Genomic DNA, 19304 nt, shown 5'->3' with positions numbered 1-19304 from the left:
TGGTAGAGCATAAGAGATTAGACGGGAAGGGTAAGAACTGATTATGGATTTCCTCAAAAGACAGAAAGGAAGTTTTAGTTTGATTTGAAGATTATGGGAAGCCATGAAAGACTTTGAACAACTGACTGGTGTGTTGAAATTAACCTTTAATAATGGGAAGAACTAACATAGATTATATCCTTGTTATAGGCCAGCAACTCTTCCAACTACTTTACAATTCATTCAACTCATACAAAAACTCCATGCAGTCACTGTTACTCTTATCCCATTCTACACATGGAGAAATGGAGACACAGTGGACAGTGGGATCAAGTAACTTTTTCAAGGTTGCACAGCTAAAAAGTGTCTGTATGGCTGTAGAGTTCATACTCTTCACTGCTAATTTATATACCTGCAATAGTACAGACTCATTCTCTTCTTTTCCATCACTCCCCACCAAAACCAAAGAATAACAACAAAAATCAAACAATGTCTTATAAGCAGATTTTTTACAAGACTTTTTTTTCATGAGCATTTCCCCCCAAAAAAATTTCCATGGAAAAGCAGAGACAGTCTTGGTGTTAAAGTTCATTTGAGAAATCATCAATGTCATAGAAGCTTGCATTTTCATAGCTATATTAAAAAAAAAGAAAAAACAAAACACACAAATCATACTGTCTGATTCTGCATGATGTGGAGGTAGGGCTTTCTGACACTATACTCAGTTCTCATGTTAAACCAATTCATGTGTAGTCTCTATGTGGTCACTGTTGTTTCTTAGAAAACAAGTGTGTATTTATGAATAAAGCTCCAAGAATAGGCATTATGGAATCTTTTAAGTGGTGTTTCTGAAAATTTTTGATTTGTCATGACTATTTCTTGGAGAGGCTCTATTTTTTAATATTTTATGTAATTTATATATTATTATTTAAACATGCTACCTGTTTGTCTTAGTGAACTCTCTTAAAAGGCAAATAATGCTTTGAAAATGTGTTGACTAAAAGAAATTTTCAGGAAAAAAAATAGATGCTGTTGAAATCATTGTAAAACTGCTAATAATTGAAAAGGGGAGGCAAGTTCAACCTTACGACAATTGGTTTCTAAATCTGTGTTCTGCGTAATTGGTGACCTTGATTTTTGTTTCTAGTAGAAATCAGAATAAAATGAAATTGTTGAAATCTCAATGATCAATAAATAGCTGGTTGTCATAAAGTAGCATGAATGAGGTCTACTCAAGACAGCCATACTATACGGTGTTTCAGCTCAATGATAAGATATGAAAATGATACGTTGCAGAGGGATTTACAAGTTACAATAGGTATTTCTAGTCTTGGAAGGGGATGATGTGAGAAAGTTTTGTGAAACTCGTTTAGATAATATAATGAACAAAATCTTTGAAATTGAGGGGTTGCACAGCATTTACAGAAAGCTCTCAGCGTTGTTTTTCCAATTCCATAGGTCGTGATCTTAGAATTGGTGTCAACTTCTCTTTGAGTTCTGACCTTGACACATCAGCCATCACCCATCCTTTCCTCACTGTCTTGCAGATGCGTTCTTTGGAGCTTTTTCCATTATCAGTCTCATCCATGATCAAAACACCTTATTGTCACCTCAACTCCATAGATAGCCTTTCTTTCTCCTCTTTCTTCTTTAAAATAACCAAAAAACAACTGCTGACATTAACTCATTTGCCTATTTAGCTATCTGTCCACCCATCCATTTAAGAAATACATAGAGGCAACTACAGTGTCAAGAGCACAGACTTGGAAGTCAGACTGCTTTGGTCTGTATCCTGGTTGTCTCATTTATTATCCCCACAACGCTAACAATTTATTTAGCCTCTTTATTCTTCAGTTTCCTTATTGATAGAATGTAAAAATAAATAAACCACCTTCATGGGGTTGTTTTGAGAATTAAAGGGGATAATTTATAGCAATGGTGTTAAATGCTTCAAAGGAGAGGTAAATGGTCCCATGAGAGCTTAAATCACGGATTTGACCTAGTCAGGTAAGTCAGGGGAGGATGTCATGGGATGTGCTGTTTAAAAAGAAAGGCAAAGAATGAGTTCATATTAACTTGGTCAAAAAGGAGAGAACATTACAAACACAGGGCATGTGTTGAGAGGAATCAGGATGAGTAAAAATAGAGATGAAAGGTCAGTGAGTCTAGTGCAAAGAGAGCAAGGCGAAGCTGGAGAGATAGATGGAGAACAGCTGATAAAGAGCTTCACAGGACAATTCATGGAAGCTGTGAGCAGCTGGCCACATTATCAGATTTGATGTCATAAGATATGGAATTGCAGAGGGGTCTGACTGGCTAGTAGTAGACACATTAGGCTATTTTAATAAAATAATTCAGGAGAAAGACAATGGGAGCTTGCATTAGGATCGTGGTGATAGAGATGGAGACAAGTGGATGGATTTAAGAGATATCTAAGAAGTAAAATTGCCAGAACTTGGAATGAATTGTTTTGGGGGAGGGAGGGTGAGGAAGAGGGAGCAGTTATGGATGACTCAGGTTCCCACCTTGTAGAACTAAGAGCTGACTCAAACGATGGAAGGTCATGTGTGTGATTTGGGACATTGTGTATTTGAGGCACTCAAAAGGACAAAATCTTAAGGAGTCTTTTCATTAATTTACTGTTTTTGAAGACTTTATGATCAAATTTACACTTTTAAGTCCAGAATTCAATGATTTTTACCAAGTCCAGATGCTTCTACTCTTTCCCTCTCTAAGGTTTTCCCCAAGCTAATATCATTGCTATCTTTGAACATTTAACTCCCCCTCTCCTCTTCTTCCCACCTATTCCTTTTCCTTTCCTTTTTAAATTTGTTAAAAATTAATCTTCTTCAAGTAGCCTTTAATGAGAAGTACATCTGATGATAATAAAAACCTACTTTCACGTCCATCCCTATGCCCAACACATGGGTGCTTATTGGCATAATTTGTACTAACTAATACATAGCTTTATAAAATCATTCTTTCCTTATTTCATGTGCATATTTTCCTTCTATCTATACTGTGTATTGCCTCAGATCATGGACCAAATCTTCTATTTACTTTCTATTTGTCCTTAATTTCTTAGAACAATTTGCAAAATTACTAGAACAAAAAAATACTTTGTTGTCTGACGAAATTTCCCAGGCTGGGTGGGAGGCGGTAGGAAAATGGCTGACTAATGCGTGATTTGTTCATTGTCTCAAAGCCACAGAAATCTTTCATCACTGTTCCATTTCCAATTTTTTCCCTCATATCCCTCTGAATGGATGGAATTCTTTCAGAAATGCCAAAATGTAACAAGTCAATGTGGTGTAGTAGAGCAAGCATGAGTGTTGGTTTTCCTTAGATAGCAGATTTTACTTATCCCTAACTGTGTTACCTTGGACATATCACTTAACCTCTCTGAGTCTGAATCTCCTCATTTTAAAAACGAAAATATTAATACCTAATTTATATACTCATTCACAGTCTTATCTCTCCCTTCAGATCCTAGCTTCATTATATTTCCGTATACAAGCTAGTAACCTGCACAAATACATTCACAATCTTAATATGTATTTCCAATTGAATTTGATGTTATTTCCTTAAGTCAAAATTTTAAAAAGGTTTAACTTGAAGATGTTGAGAACTAACACTAAAACACAATAACTATTTCAAACCTTCTCTAAAAGTCAAATAGATTCATTCAATGCTAGAATATTCTAGAGCCGGAAAGTGACAAATGCATTAGAACACCCACAGAGAAACCTGTTTTCACTTTGGAGTAAATATTTTTTTTTCTCACGAAAAGGCTGTTGCATTGAATGGTAGAAAACTGCCAAAATTTAGAGGAAGTTAAGCAATATCAGTATGCAATTAAAAATAAATTAGTCATAGCTGTGATCAAGGGGATTTCCTAACTGCATTTGAGAAGATCAGATAGATTAACATTAAACTGCCATTAATAAGCAAAAACTACTTGTATTATTTTAAATAAAAACTTAACATTCGGTGAAGATATGGAATGATGTTCACTCTTTTTTAGCACGTTTCTTTGACCTATACCAAATTAACCAATCTATAAATCAGAATATTCTCTATTCAGTTTACAGAATCATCAACACTGGAAAGTCTTGAATATTTTAAAGTAAATATATCGTCTAGGTTTTAATGTTTCACTGACAAGGCAAAGAAATGATCCAAACAAGATTTCTTTACCTCTACAAGTAGCAATTTCTCCACATATTAATATTGTACTAAATTGTTTTCCAGATGTACTTTATAGCCCCAAGGAAAACTTCAAAGGGTGAGAATTGGAGTTTAACTTAGAAAACAGCTGAAACTTATCATTTGGGGAAATTCTGTTGAAATCCAAAAGATTGTAGAAGAGTTCCTCTTGTGAACTTTTCTCTAATATTCAGTGAAGTAGTTTTGTGCTTTTATCTGGAGAGGAAAGTTGGCAGGCACCCTAATCCCATAGTTATCAAGAATGCTGGCTGAGGCTGCCCTTCTTGGCTGCCAAACTCTTTGGAAGCCACATCACCTTGAGGTGTGTCCTGGGAAGGTAAATCACTACGTTTCTAGAGCTGCCCCAGTCCCTCAAGGCAATGCTGGTGGATTTGACTGCCAGATTTGGCTCCTTCTCTCTTCATCTTTCTCTGAATCTTGCTATTGTGCTGTGCTGCCTGCACTTCTTTTCATCCTTTAGGAACCCCTCGCAGGAAGTCACTATTGACTGCTGCTGGAGACACCGTGGGGTCGCTGTCAGCACTTCAGGGTTGATGTTCCATTGTCTCAATTCAAATCCTGGCTCCACCGTCTTTTTTTATTGGAACCTTGGGAAACTTACTCAAATTGAGCCTCAGTTTACTCATCTGTTAAAAATGCAAGTGACGCTAAGAGTACCTAACTTGCAGGGCAGTCATGTAAAGAAGTTAGTTTAATGCAAATAGTATATCAATCCATAGTAAATGACTGATATTTACTGAGGTGTATTCTTGGAACAGTCCCTGTTCTCTTGACCTTGTTACTCAGCTCCTCCTCCAAATGTATCCATATTGGATATCATTTCACCTGGGTCTCTCAACCTAATACAATAATTGAATCTAAGATATCATCAGGTTTCCTAAACATTTTCACTTGAAAATTCCTTCTTGGCTCGAATGTAAACTACTCTGCTTGGCGTCCTCAAGCCAATTCAGGAACATTTCTGCCCTGATCTGGTTATTCCTTCATCAGCTATTGCCTGCTCTGTGTGTTTCTCATCAAACACTAATAAATACTTGTCTTTCTCCCGTATAACTAATGACTCTAAGGCAAGGAGTTTGTCTTCAGCTCTATCTTCAGGGCCAGATAAAACAGTCAATAATATGTCTTAACTAAAGAAATAAATGTGATAATAGATTAGTAACTAACAACATTGGTATGATTTCACATTTTAGCGAAATCACATCAAAGTGTTAACTCAAACAGGTATTATAGTCATTTTAAAGTCAGCTGGGGTGATATTTTGGGGCAGGGCCATGATTCTAAAAGCCCAACAAATCATATAATATTCTTTCTATCTGTAGGTCAGTCCCTGCCTAAAAAATTCTTTCATAAGACTTGGTGATAATGGCCTGAAACATAGATTTCAGGCACTTGAGATTCTTTGAGAGAAACAAAGTTATCGCGCCTCTTCCTCACCTTTGAGAAATGGGACAAAGGAGTAAGGCAGCTGGAACCTACAGTATTTATTACAGAAGAATCTAATATTGGAGACTGTGTTTAATGTCTATGAGATAGTGGACTTCCTAATGCTGGACTCCAGAAGTGGACAGACCGTACACCTTGCCACAGATGCACAATTTTCCATTTTAAGATTGTAAGGTAGTCATAATTACTTGCTGTCTTAATTACTGTGTATCTGAAAACATAGTAGCTTCTCAAAAAGTAAATATTTGATGACTGGATCAAGGATGAATCCCAGGTATGGAGAGATTCTGTCATAGTTATGAGGAGAATTACCATTTGAAGAAGGAGAGAAGCGAAAAGAGATGGTGGCTGGAGAAAGAATTGAAACAGAAGACTGCTTCTCTTCCTTTTCTTCCATCCTTAAGGGGAATCACCAAGTGTTGTTTTTATGCTAATAGATAACCCAGCAGAGAGGGAGAAGTTAAACACACAAGAAGTAGAGGAATAACTAAAGAGACAAGATCTTGGAGAAGACAACAGAAGAATTGATGGGAACCTGAGCATCGAAGGGATTCATCTTTGAAAGATGGAGGGACATAATCTTCAATAAAATCAGAGGAAGATGGAAAGTTGGGGGTGGGGAAAGTCAAGAAGGGTTTATATGATAGTTGGAAGGACTTTCTTTCTGATTGTTTCTGTTTTCACCGTAAAACAGGAGAGGAAGTTTGCAATGGGGAATTGGGTGATAAGGAGGGGTACTGAAGAGAGGAGATGGGAGATTCTAAGGGAAAGAGGAACATATGAAATATATATTGTGAATTATGGCAGAAAATCAGAGTACTAGAGAAATATAATAGCTTGCAGGACAGATTTGAAGATTCCATGAAGAATTGGTGAATTTCTCAGTATCAGATCTACACACCTAGAAAATTAATAAAATTTGGCTGTTTTCTAATTTGGTTGGTAATTGTAACTACTTAAGCATTAATTGCAAGCTTTGATTTTTACTGACACTTGCAATCCACACTTTGAGCAGAACAGGTCAAAGAGCAAAGAGAAACAATTCAGGAGTACACTAATATCATTTTTAACTTATACAGATTTCAGGGTACATCCAGAAAAGAGTTCCTAGGTATTTGTAAGATGTCTGCAAATTTTTTGAGTAAAATGTCAAACTTTTCAATGTCTAAAAAAACTGAACAAACAAAAAGAGAATTGAGGACATGAATTTAAAATGAAGCTTACCTCTCTGGCCTGTAAGAAGTTGGCATCATGCACAAAACCTCTTCCATGGCCACAGACGCAGGTCAGGGAGAGGAAATCTTTACCCTAGAATTCAGGAATTCACTGGCAACTACTGTGGGTATTTGCAATATTCTAGGAGAGCTGCACCTATGGAATAAACGTGACAGGGACAGCTAAGGAATTGTTCATAGATTCCTCTCTCTCTCTTTTGGCCCTAGCCTTGTGCGGGAATACATGATCCTTCATCCATATCATTACATAGGTCTCCAGACTTCAAACTGAAATGTCTCCTGGGGCCACCCAGTGGCGCAAGTGGTTAAGTGCCTGTGCTCTGCTTCTGTGGCCCAGGGGTTCACAGGTTCAGATCCCGGGCACTCACTTAGGCACTGCTTCTCAGGCCATGCTGTGGCAGCATCCCATGTAAATTGGAGGAAGATGGGCATGAATGTTAGCTCAGGGCCAATCTTCCTCAGCAAAGGAAGAGGAGGATTGGCATCGGATGTCAGCTGGGGGCTGATCTTACTCAAAAAAAAAAAAAAAAGAAATGTCTCCAAACCAGCCTGCATAAAATCATTCAGTGGCTTTCCATTGATACCAGCGCAACACAACGTTGACATAAGGGAAGCCATATTGTAGAAAAGAAAGTAAATTGTAACTTTGAATGACCTCTGATTAACTAACCCAGCTGGATATGCACCCTCCAGGAGATATACACGCTCTGTAGATTTTACAGCCCCTCCCTGCTGCAATAAGTTGATAACTTTGTTCTTTTGAGTTCCTTAGGAATGTGATGACCTCCGGACAGAGAGCATACTCTGATAGCCATCATCAATGACAACTGAAAGATCTGGGTATAGGGCATTGCTCCTGTCTCCAATATATATCCAGTAAAACAAAAGATTATCAGGAACTAAGACCACATGTCTGCCCCACCCGGAGACCAGTCCCCTATATAACTGGCCTGTAGTCTTTGTTCTGTAAGATGGTTCTTTCAGGCATTAGTCGGCCATCCTCCCCCTTGCTAGCAAGCTGTAATAAAACCCTTTCTCTCCTACTACCTTGCCTCTTGACTATTGGCTTATCTTGCAGAAGGCAGACGATCCCCCCTTGGGTGGTAACACCATTGCATTCAAAATAAAGATAAAAATCCATGCCAGTGACTTAATCCTGAATATCTAGCTCCCGCCTCCCTCTCCACACTCAACTCATACCACCCAACCCTCACTCTACCAGAGGGGCCTTTTCTCAGAGCCTTGAACAAACCATGCTCTCTGGTGGTCTCAGGGCCTTTGCCTAGTTGTATTACTCAGAGAAACAGAACCAATATGATGTGTGTGTGTGTGTGTGTGTGTTTGTGTGTGTGTGTACGTATATACAGAGATTTATTTTAAGGAATTAGCTCATGTGATTGTGGGGGCTGGAAAGTCTGTAATCTGCAGGGCATGAGGCCCACCCATATTATGGAAGGTAATCTGCTTTTCTTAAAGTCTACTGATTTAAACGTTAATCTCATGTAGAAAATACCTTCACAGTAACATCTAGACTGGTGTTTGGCCAAAAACTGGGTCCTATGGCCTAGTCAAGTTGACACATAAAATTAACTATCATACACATGCTGCCATCTATGCACATAATGCTCTTTCTCACCCCTTCCTCTTGGCTAAATTGTCATGTCTCTGATCAACCTTTCTTGATCATCTCTTCCCAAGACTGTGTTATATCCCTCCTTTATATACTCCAAGAGAACCCTGTATTTCTCCATCACAGTCGTGATTTAATTCATAATCATGTACTTGATTCGTGTCTGACTCTGTCTTCTCCTGAGGACAGAAGCCATATGTAATTGTTCACCACTGTGTTCACTGGTCCCAGGCACTGTCTTGTACCAAGTGAATATTCAATCAAAACCAATAAATTAATGAACACTCTTCATGAATCAAGAAATTTCCATATGTCTACTGAGTGGTATTTGTAACCATCACTCCCTTGTTTCAAATATATCATCTATAATAATCATAACTAACAGACCAATAACATTTATCAGGTACTTCCAATATGATAGGCATGCTTCTAGGAACTCAATATACTAACTTACTTATTGTAGCAGATACCTCTTTTGTACCATTTCAGATCCTCTCAGCCTCATTGTCTCCAAGGCTTGTGGCCACACTTTCCACTCCAACCCTGGTCCCTTAAAAATCAATTTCTCTGCAGCAAACTGAGTGACACCTTGCCTCATGCCTACTGTTACATCTCTCCCCCTTCAGCCCCAGGTTTTTTTCTCTGTAGCTGTTGAGATATAATCTTTTCAGGACCCATGCAGCTCTCACACTTGCCCCACCTGGAAGTGTGGGGGAGATAAAGCACTGAGGAGCAAAACTTTGACCAACAGAGGGAGAGAGAAGATTAAGTCTTCTCACCTCCCTCACCTTACCAACCACAGACTGTCCTGAGACCTAATAGTTCGCAGGGCCCCTTGGGAGATGGTCCCATGAGACTGAGCAGTCAATCATCATGATACTTGGAACTGGCCAGGGATCAGTTACATACCTCCTCCCATTTCCTCTCTCTCCTTTCCTGCTTCACTCTTCTTTTCTATCACTCTGGCTTTCCTGGCACTGAACCCCTCAATATAGTCTTAGTGCATAAGCTTTTGCCTTAGGCTGTTACCTAGAGCACCTGGGCTCAGACATTCATTTAATCCTCACAACAGGAGGAGAAGATTCAATTTGTGTTTTAAATGTTCATCTTGGCTTTGGTGTGCTAACAGATAGAAGGAGGAGAGGACAGAGAGTGGAGAACCTACTTAGGAATTTATGGCAATGGTCCCAGTGAAAGATGGTGGTTTGGAAAAGAATGCCAGCTGTAGAAATGGAAAAAAGTGAACAAGTTTGAGATCTAGCTTCCTCTTCCCTCCTAGGCCTTTTCATGTGCACTGCCATTGTTTATTTACACACTTGCTTATTCAACTATGAGTGCTCTGTCTACAGGAATTGCTAGCATGCTTCAGAAATGTAGTATATTTCTGTCGTATGAAGGGGGCAGAATGACAATTCCAGATGTTCAGAAAACCATACCAGTAAGTTGTTCAGAAGGTTACAATGGACTAAGCCTAGGAAGGGGTGTGTGTGTATATATATATATACATATATATATATACACACACAGAGAGAGAGAGAGATAAAGATATAGATATCGATATCAGGATGTTTTGAGAGGAAAAGGAAGTGCTATTTATTGTTATGCCAGGACAACCACAGGAATAAATCAGGACCATCCCAGGCAAAATCTGGATGTATGTTTACACTAAGTATATATATCCTTTGCGTATACCTTACTATCGACTTAAAAAGTATAGCAGTCCGATAATTCTTTCTACTTAACCAAAATATACCTCTAACAGAATCTGTGCTTGACAAGAGTTTACTAGCTATTAGTTTTTATCACTGAATACAAAGCAATATGAAATTTCTATTAAATGATTCTCCATTAGAAGAAGAAATCATGGACGTAATCAGGAGAGAAATGTTTTTAAGCCCTCCTGGCTAAACTCAGCAATTCGGAAAGCAGTGGAGACTTAGCTTTTAAGAGCTCCTGAGTCAGACAGAACCAGACTTGCAAATCTCTTTCTCCCTTTACGTTTTACTTAACCATTTAAGGCTTAATTTCTGTATCATGAACACTAGCACAATAATATTCTAATAGTTACAATACTTTTGGCTGTGACAGAAAATTTACTCTCGGATTAAGCGAAAGTAACAACAGCAGCGCGATTTATTGATTCATTTATTCCTTCATTCAACAAATAGTTGCTGAGTACCCATTATGCGACAGGCATGATTCTTGGTGCTGGGATGTGGCAGTGAAAAAGCAGGCAAACCCACTGCCCATGGGAAGCTCATGCCCCTGTGGAAGAGGCAGAGACGTTACATGTAAAACCAGCTATACTATATGATGGGAGATGAGGTTGACTTCAGGGGGGAAGGTTAGGCAGATGAAAGGTGGGCGAGAATGACAGGAAGCACTTCTTTAGAAGAGTGTCAGGCAGGGTTTCTCTGAGGAGTTGATATTGGAGCAGAGACCTGAAGAAAGTGAAGGAGGGAGTAATGAGAATAGCTGGGTGTGTGTGGGGAGGGGGAGCATTCCAGGAAGAGGGAACAGCAAATACAATGGCCTGAGTGAGAATTAGTTTGGCTTCTTCAAGGCAAATCAGGGGCTGCAAAGGAGTGAGCAAGGGGGAAAGAAGCAGGAGATGACTGGGGAGAAAGAACTGAGAAGTCCAGGAGTAGGAAAGCCTTCAGGAAAAACTGGTTCAGAGTTCAAGTTCAAGTTTGGTGTTGCTCAAACTTGTTTTCTCTTGCTCTATCTCTTGGTTCTACTTCCTCCTTTCTAGTTTCATTCTCAGACAAGCAAGCATCCTTTTGTGTTTATTTTCACTTTAGGTTAACAATTTAGCAAACACTTTCCATGTATTTCTTTTTAAAATATGGATTAAGTTCTTCAAAATTAATCTTTTTTGAAAAAAAATTTTTTTTTAATCTCTGAAAAGTTCCAGATTAAATAATCCTGTCCTTTATTGCTAACTAGAACCAGAGGGATCCGCTCAATGACTGTAGATAAGATTCTAGTGGCCAGATTTGGCAGATTTCAGCAGCTCCCACTGAATACAGAAGGGACAGCCAGGATGACCTTACCTCTGTAAGAGCATGTGACATAGTACAGTGGCCTATGATAGAAGATGGTGAACATAGACTTAATATTTTTTCTCTTGAAATAAAGGAAAAACATATTATGATATGGTTAATCAAGTTAACCAGATAAAAATAGTTTTTAACCTGTCAAGTAGGTATTTCCATTGTTTAACTAAAGATGAAAATTTCCCTCACAGGCCTTAAAGTCTGGGATACTATTGACATTTTTAGTGCCTGATTTAGTTGACTATTTAGATATACTATGGGAAAAAGATCAACCACTCAATTCTATTATGTAAAACCTGAAATATTAGAATTGTATCCTGTTTATGAATTTAGCCCTCCCTAAATTGTGCTAAGCATGGTTTTTAGATAAAGTTAGCATATTTTCAGCCTTATAATATTCATGTATGTATGAGGTTTACCAACATTAAAAAATAAAACATGTTTATTCCTCTCAAAATAATTAAAATGTTTTACCCTTCATAAGCACATACTGTAAGCAGTGGAAACATTTTAAACCATGTTTATAGTTTGGAAAATTGGCTTTTATGCAACGGTTTGGCTGAAAAACCACATTTTCAGATTTCAGTTTCAAAATGGTTATTTGTGCTCATGCATTTACTTCTTTTCACTCCCCAAATATCATTGAAGTTACACAAGGAGTCTAAAAATAAAAGTATATCTATCATGGCATTGGAAACACAGGATTTCCATCAGAGATCAAGAATCTTTGAGAAATTGTTGGAAAATATCAAGCAGATGGAGGCAAAGGAGACATCTGCCTACCAGGCAGGTGGGTAGCTTTTCTCACCAGAAGACTGGGAAAATAAAAACCTAAGTTTGAGATACTAAGGACTGGAGGTGAGAGTTAGCTAGCTAGATAATCTGGAGGTGAGTACTACACGTTAAAGTTCTTTGTGCTCGGGTGAATAGCCATAGCTGATTTCCTCAAACCACTGTTGATGTATAACAAACATGAAGAAACAATAACCACCACTTGCAATAGTAAGGGATTTTCCTTAAGGCCTAGCTTCATTGTAACTTTTACCTTTCCATTTGAAAATGCAATTTAGAACCAATTCTTGGCCACCTTCCAGGCTCGAGTGGGCCAGAAATCAGTCACCTACTTTAGTGGCTGGACAGGATCTGCTAGAAAAGAAGAAACACATCCCTCTCTATGCCTTGTGGCCATCTGGATCCCCAGTCTAGCACAATCAAACCACAGAAAATATAGACATTCTCTTCCTCTTTCACCAGGGATGAAAACTCAAACACAATCTCTGAAAACAAACCACAAGTTGTACTACTAGGCAAACATAGACCTCTTGTTTAAGAATTTGCAGACAGAGAAAAATTACCAGGTATATGAAAAGACTCACTTGTTCAAAGGAAGATAGTGCTGAAGAATCAGTACAAATGCAATCCTGTGAAATGGACTTAATTCTTGAAACTGGAAAGAAAAAACAAAAGTTATTCCATCTTTTACTCACAAGATTTGAGAAACATTGTATGTACAAGCACGGAATAATCTGAGATTGGGAACCTGTGTTCCTAAGGAAAAACATCATTACTAAATTTTTACAGCAAACATCAGACAAATGAGGACATGTACTGTAAGTGATAATCTCAGTTAGTGACTTAGAAAATCAGCTAAAGAAATTGTCCCAGAAGTAAATAAAAATAAGGGAGGAAAGATAAGTTACTAATGGTAGAGCTCTAAGAAAGCCAATGTATTTATCATACAAATGCCAGAGAGTAAAAACAGAGTAAATGGAAGAGAAACAGAAAACAAGGAAGTAATAGAAGAAAACTTTTCTAAGAGGAAGAAAGACTATAATCTTAAGATTTAAAAGGACTATTGAATACAAAATAAATTAATGAAGAAGAACAGAAAAGACATATGTTTGCATTTTTCTTTATAATTTCAGAGATAAATATCAAATGCAACCAGCATCCATTGTTGAGAAGAGGAAGACATGATATGACATATGAAAGAGACAATTAATTCTCTTCTAAGACAGGCAAGGAGACAATGAAGCAATAGTAACAGAGATTTTAGAAAGAATGTTTGTAACCCCCCAATTTTATTTATTCATAAAAGATAACGTTCAGTTATGTGGCCACAACTTGTACGTCCTTTCAAATTTCCATTCTCTTCTTCAGTTTTAGTCAAGCACATTTCTTAATTTTCCTTGCAATTGTGTGTGTCCATGTGACTATTTTCTTCCTGTTTGTTAAATGAGATGTGACTGGAAGTATGAGTCCTTCCAGGAATCCTCCTTAAAAAGGGGGAGCAACATCATTTTCTCATCTCTCTCTTCCTCCATTCTTCTGCTTGGAAAGTACGTGTGATGATTGGCACTTAACCAACCATCTTGGATCATGAATATGTCGTATGCTCCAGGAAGGCAAAGTATAAAGCCTGGATTACCAACAAAATTCATGGAGCTATGAGATTAGGTCTGAACTTCCTATGCCCAGACTTCTTTTATGTGAGAGAGAAATAACTTTAATGTATTTTAAGCCATTTTTCTTTTGGGTTTTCCTCTAAGATGTATCCAAACTTGATCCTAACCAGTGTGACATAAAAAGGGGAAAAAAATATTCACGTGCTTGTAAGGATTAATAAAATAAAGAATTCGAATATTCTTTCTGAAAAAATTTATTTAGAAAATTACTCTGGTCATCTGAGAAACGAATAAAAATAACGATCTCAAATATGGGCAAACAGGTTGTAAGAGAAGTAGCCATAGGCATAGTAAAACTTGAGAGTTGATTTCCAAACAATTGTTAAAGTGGATATAATGTAGACGTTAAATGCATAATGTAACAATTAAATTAATACTAATAATCTGGTTGTAAAAGTCAAGATTATTCTGCATAATGTGAGAATTGTGGGATGTGGAGGAGAGGAAATAACAGCATACATGCTGCTCATCTGATGTGGCAGAATAAATGATTCATTCTAAAATGAATCATTACATTGGAAGAGAAATAGAGGCTCACGTTTTTGGATATATAGGCATCTACTACTAGAATGAATATAAGTTTTATAGCTTTCGAGACAATATAAAGCAATGAGAACATTGGAGATATAGCACAAGGTAGGGTAAGAAAAGAGAAGACAGCCAGGTAGTATAAATAGCCAGAAGTCTATTACAAGGTGATAGAAGTAAGACTTCATTAGTCAGAATTATTTGAGGTGCAAGTGAGACTAATTTGACTTTAAGATCAGAAACACAGTTAAGATTTGTTTAAACAAAAGTGCGTAATTTACTACTTCATTCTTTTGAAAAGCTCAAGAGTCCAAAAATCCCTGATGCCTATTGTCAAATGAGGAATCTCTTACTCTTCATCTCTTCTGTTGTGGCAGCTGTTAAGGGAAGTCACTGTCATCCTGGATTCCTAAGTGATGACGTGAACAGGGTCCCCTTGGTTTCCCAAAGTAAGCCTCTCACGTGAGCAAGGAAAGACTTTCTTGTGTTAATTTAATAGGGTTTGTGGTTGTTTTCTTACTGAAAATATATAGACCCCAGACTATTCTGGCTGGTACTATTAATAATGCTTCAAGATTTCATCTGAGCAGATAAAAATCATATGATGATTTTAATAAACACTGAAAAATGTATTAGAAAAATTCAACACCAACACCTGATAAGAACTTACAGTAAAATATGAATTGAAAGATGCTTCTGTAATATGATAAAGAAATTGACTAAAGCTAACAGCACATATTTAGATAATAGGAATTACTTGTTGAAAATCGATTAGTGTTTTCTCCAATATTATTTAATATTTTTCTGAAAGTATGGGTTAGAGCAATCAGAATAAATAAGAAGTAAAGATATTTGTAAGGAGATGATATTATTATTTACAAGAGATATATTGTCTACCTGGAAAGTACTAGAAAATTCATTGAAAAAGTTTTATAAAATGTCTGACAATTTAGAAACATGACTGAATTAAAAAAATACAAACTTTAATAGCTTTCTTATATTACAAAATATCTAAACTAAAGATTAATAGACAACTAAAAAGTCGATGACTGGACTTCAAGAGATTTCTGAGTCTCTGAAATTATATGCAAAATTGTGTGGGGACATTTTACCCGGACAAGTTTCTAGAGATTTTATCAGGTCTTTAAGGAGTCTGTCAGTCAAAGCAATTAAGGACACAGCAATGTACCAACTGCAATCAGCAGGAGATAAAATAGGGGGGAACATAGAAACAAATACCTAAAACTTACGTGTTTTCAGAATCTATTTTAATACAAACAAATAAAAAGTTCTAGAATCCTATATAAAGCTAAAAAAGACAAGTATGCATAAATGCATGGATACTGTATGTCATTGTAATGGAAAGTCAATATTTTAATAATATAAATTCTCTTCCAAATGGGCAATAGTACATGTATATAGAAAATACTATAAAGTTAAAGGACCAATGATGAATGATACATTCTATGTTGTTGGGAAATATATATTATACTATATGTACATTACATGCAGTGTAGATAGATAATATATTGTTAGTATTAATATTAATTCTATTAATTCTATAATTAATATATATCAATATAATGTATTATATATTATACTTAACTCATGAAGAGATCCTATAAACTCAATAAGAAAGTATCCAAATTGAAAAAATAGGTGTGGATATGAAAAGATAATTCACAAAAGAAGAAAAGTCCAATAAATATATGGACCTAACAAACAATGAAAGGAATGTACACAAAGAAGCTTGCAGAATACCAGTTTTTAATGGAAAAGTCCTGCCACTACCACCACACTTCCTATTGTCTATTTCCTTTTTCACTTTTCTTCACAGCAAAGTCAACTTCTAATGTACTCTATGTATTGTCTAACATACTGTAATATGTATTTTCTATTTGTTTTGTTTATTATTTATCTCTCTCTACTAGAATGTAAGCTCCTTGAAGGCAGAGATTGTTATATGATGATTGCTGATTCTCAGAACTTAGAAAAAGACTGGCCTATATAGGCTCTCAATAAATAGTTTTTGAGTAAATATCATTGTCAAACCTTAAAAGAATGGTAATGCTTAACATTGGTAAGGTTTTGGAGAAATGGACACTCTCACATACTATTTTGTAGGTAAACTGATAAATTTTCTGCTAGACAGATTTACTAATAAATTTACAGCAATTATCACCTGGGGGTTTACTATGAAGAAATCACAGACCAAGGACAATATAATATTTGTTCAAAGATATTCATTGTAGGATCATTTATAAAAGCATAACTTGGGAAAAAAATCTATGTTTACTGATAGGAGACTGTTTAAATCAATAGTACCTAAGTTCACTTTATGGATTACTATTTAACTACTAAATAAGTGGTGTACTTTTTCAAAACTGTGTATATATTATTTCCATCTGTGTGTGTGTGTATGATAGGTACATGTGTGGATAGGAAATATTTTTTTTTTAGTGTAAGTCTCTTGTTTTTTGTTTTTTGTTTTTTTATGAGGAAGATCAGCCCTGAGCTAACACCCATGCCAATCCTCCTCTTTTTGCTGAGGAAGACCGGCTCTGAGCTAACCTCTATTGCCAATCCTCCTCCTTTTTTCTCCCCAAAGCCCCAGTAGATAGTTGTATGTCATAGTTGCACATCCTTCTGGTTGTTGCATGTGGGACGCGGCCTCAGCATGGCCCGACAAGCGATGCGTGGGTGTGCACCCGGGATCTGAACCCGGGCCACCAGTAGTGGAGCAGCCACACGTAACTGCTAAGCCACGGGGTGGGCCCCAGGAAAGATTTTTTGAAAGATTATTCAACAGTGTTAACAATAGTTATATCTATGTATATTGGACTTTTTATATTTCATGAGTTATAAAGTAATAATTTTTAGAGACAAAATAAAAACTCTAAAATTTTTTCAAGTGATCTTTTAATCTTAAAAATTGTGATGTGTGGGTGTGCGTTTGTGATCTGTTTATACGTTTTCAGATATTTGTCTTTTGTGGGTACAGACAGGATACAGGAGTATTCTATATTTTGCTTTACAAAAAGAACCTCATTTATTTCTTTCATACCTATATTACTTAGATTTACTCACTATTAAAAATGAAAGTATTGCTTGTGCCTATAGCAATACATATAGTATCTTTCAGATTCTCGGTAATACTTGAGGGCTTTGTCCCAACGAGTCAAATTTCCTACACTTCCAATTAAACAAGTTTTCTGAGACAATAATTAATTCTTTTTGTTAAAAATCGCTGTACTCATTAATACTCTCTCCAGCTTCTCACAGGTGGACCCATTGCCTACCTAGCTGCTAAGTAAGTTCCATACTTCCGCAATGCTGTCATTGCAATGTCACGGCATCCACAAAGCCTTTACAAATTGTCTCATCTGGGGACAGTTCTAGGATTTGGTCTTTATCTGTGTCATGTTACTTACTAAACTCCACCTGGTTTTGAGATTATATGCATAAATATCATCTACCGTGCTAGATTTAAACTTCTTGAGGATGGAATTGAAGTCCGATTTAAAATTTTATCTCCCAAAGCTCCAAAAAAAGAGGCTTGTCTTGTCAGAGTGTGGAGGGAGGAGCAGTGCACAGGTCATCAGCTCTGAGTTCAGTCTCCTCATGGCTGTGGCCTTGGGCAAAAGCCTGTCATCTTCAAAGCAGGGTGGCCATTAAGGTTAAATGATTGGGTAGAATAATTTAAGTGAAATAATAAAAAAAGAATCATTAACAAAGGTCAAGGGAGACAGATTTACAGACCAAACAGCGCTACCACTCGGACAACATGTGGCAAATCAATGAATTAATAAATATGGGTTTACTTATTTAGGATTTACAGAAGGAAGTCATCTCAGTCTACATCATAGCAGAAAGGTGAGCAGACCTCTAATTCACAATCAAGTTATAATATAAGGACAATTCTCCCACCTGTTTATTTTCTCTACTTTTAGAATTTTGCCTCAAAAATTTGTGTACTCAATTATCTGAACCAAAACTCAACTCTCACCTGTAACATAATTTTCTCTTATTTTCTAATATCAAATTGTCCATTCCAAATTCTGAAGGCATTCCATTTTTATTCCTCGTGCTCATATGTAAAAACTTACATAAGAGAAGCACACCTTACCGAGTGTTCCCTATTGCCAAATTCTCTTTAATATATTATTTTTACATACCAAATTATCAATAATTGCCTTAAATACAATACCACTTGCTCTGGTACATTTCAAAGAGATCAAGTCTACAATTGCCTTGTAATTGCTTTAGTGCTTAAGGACATGTAACATATGTTTTGTAATAAGACACCAATATGGTTCAGTGTTGTTCGTCCTGGTTCTGTATTGCTTACCCGCTACCATGTGATCCGAACTGCAGACTTTTACTTGCACGTATAGTTCAGCAGCACTTGTGACATCATAACCCATAGGGAATTAGAATTGACAATATCATGGCATTACTCTTGTTCCAGTGCACTGACGATGCCATTAGGCCTGGGAATTTCTAAATGAAGATTTCACAGAGAAACCTCAAATTAAGCTAAAACCAAATAAGTGGAGTAATTTTAAATGCTAAATGGCTTTATTTCTTCATCCTTGTCATCCTCCTCTTCTTTCTCTTTATCCTCCCCTCCTCTTCCTCCTCTGTCGTCGTCTTCATCTTTTATAATGAGTTAGGAAAACTTATTCAAAGTTTGGCTTTGGTTAGACTTTGATATGCCAGAGAAGATCCCATGGTAAAA

General features: G+C 36.7%; 1 long non-coding RNA gene across 1 annotated transcript in view; it reads right to left on the bottom strand.

Moving 5' to 3' along the window:
* Positions 1-6878: 6878 nt before the first annotated feature.
* The window catches only part of LOC147916404 (uncharacterized), a 47853-nt gene continuing 35427 nt past the window's right edge, over positions 6879-19304 (bottom strand). Inside the window, exons 2-3 of the long non-coding RNA XR_015552980.1 lie at positions 12950-13020; positions 6879-7023 (exon numbers count right to left, since the gene is read on the bottom strand). This is a non-coding gene — a long non-coding RNA (uncharacterized LOC147916404). The remainder of the gene's footprint in view (positions 7024-12949; positions 13021-19304) is intronic.

This window comes from Ceratotherium simum, chromosome 8, assembly GCF_057802395.1.
Source record: "Ceratotherium simum simum isolate JZ-2026a chromosome 8, ASM5780239v1, whole genome shotgun sequence".
Lineage (NCBI taxonomy): Eukaryota > Metazoa > Chordata > Mammalia > Perissodactyla > Rhinocerotidae > Ceratotherium > Ceratotherium simum.
The sequence above is the reverse complement of the archived record's forward strand: the minus strand, read 5'-3'. Positions and strand labels throughout refer to the sequence as shown.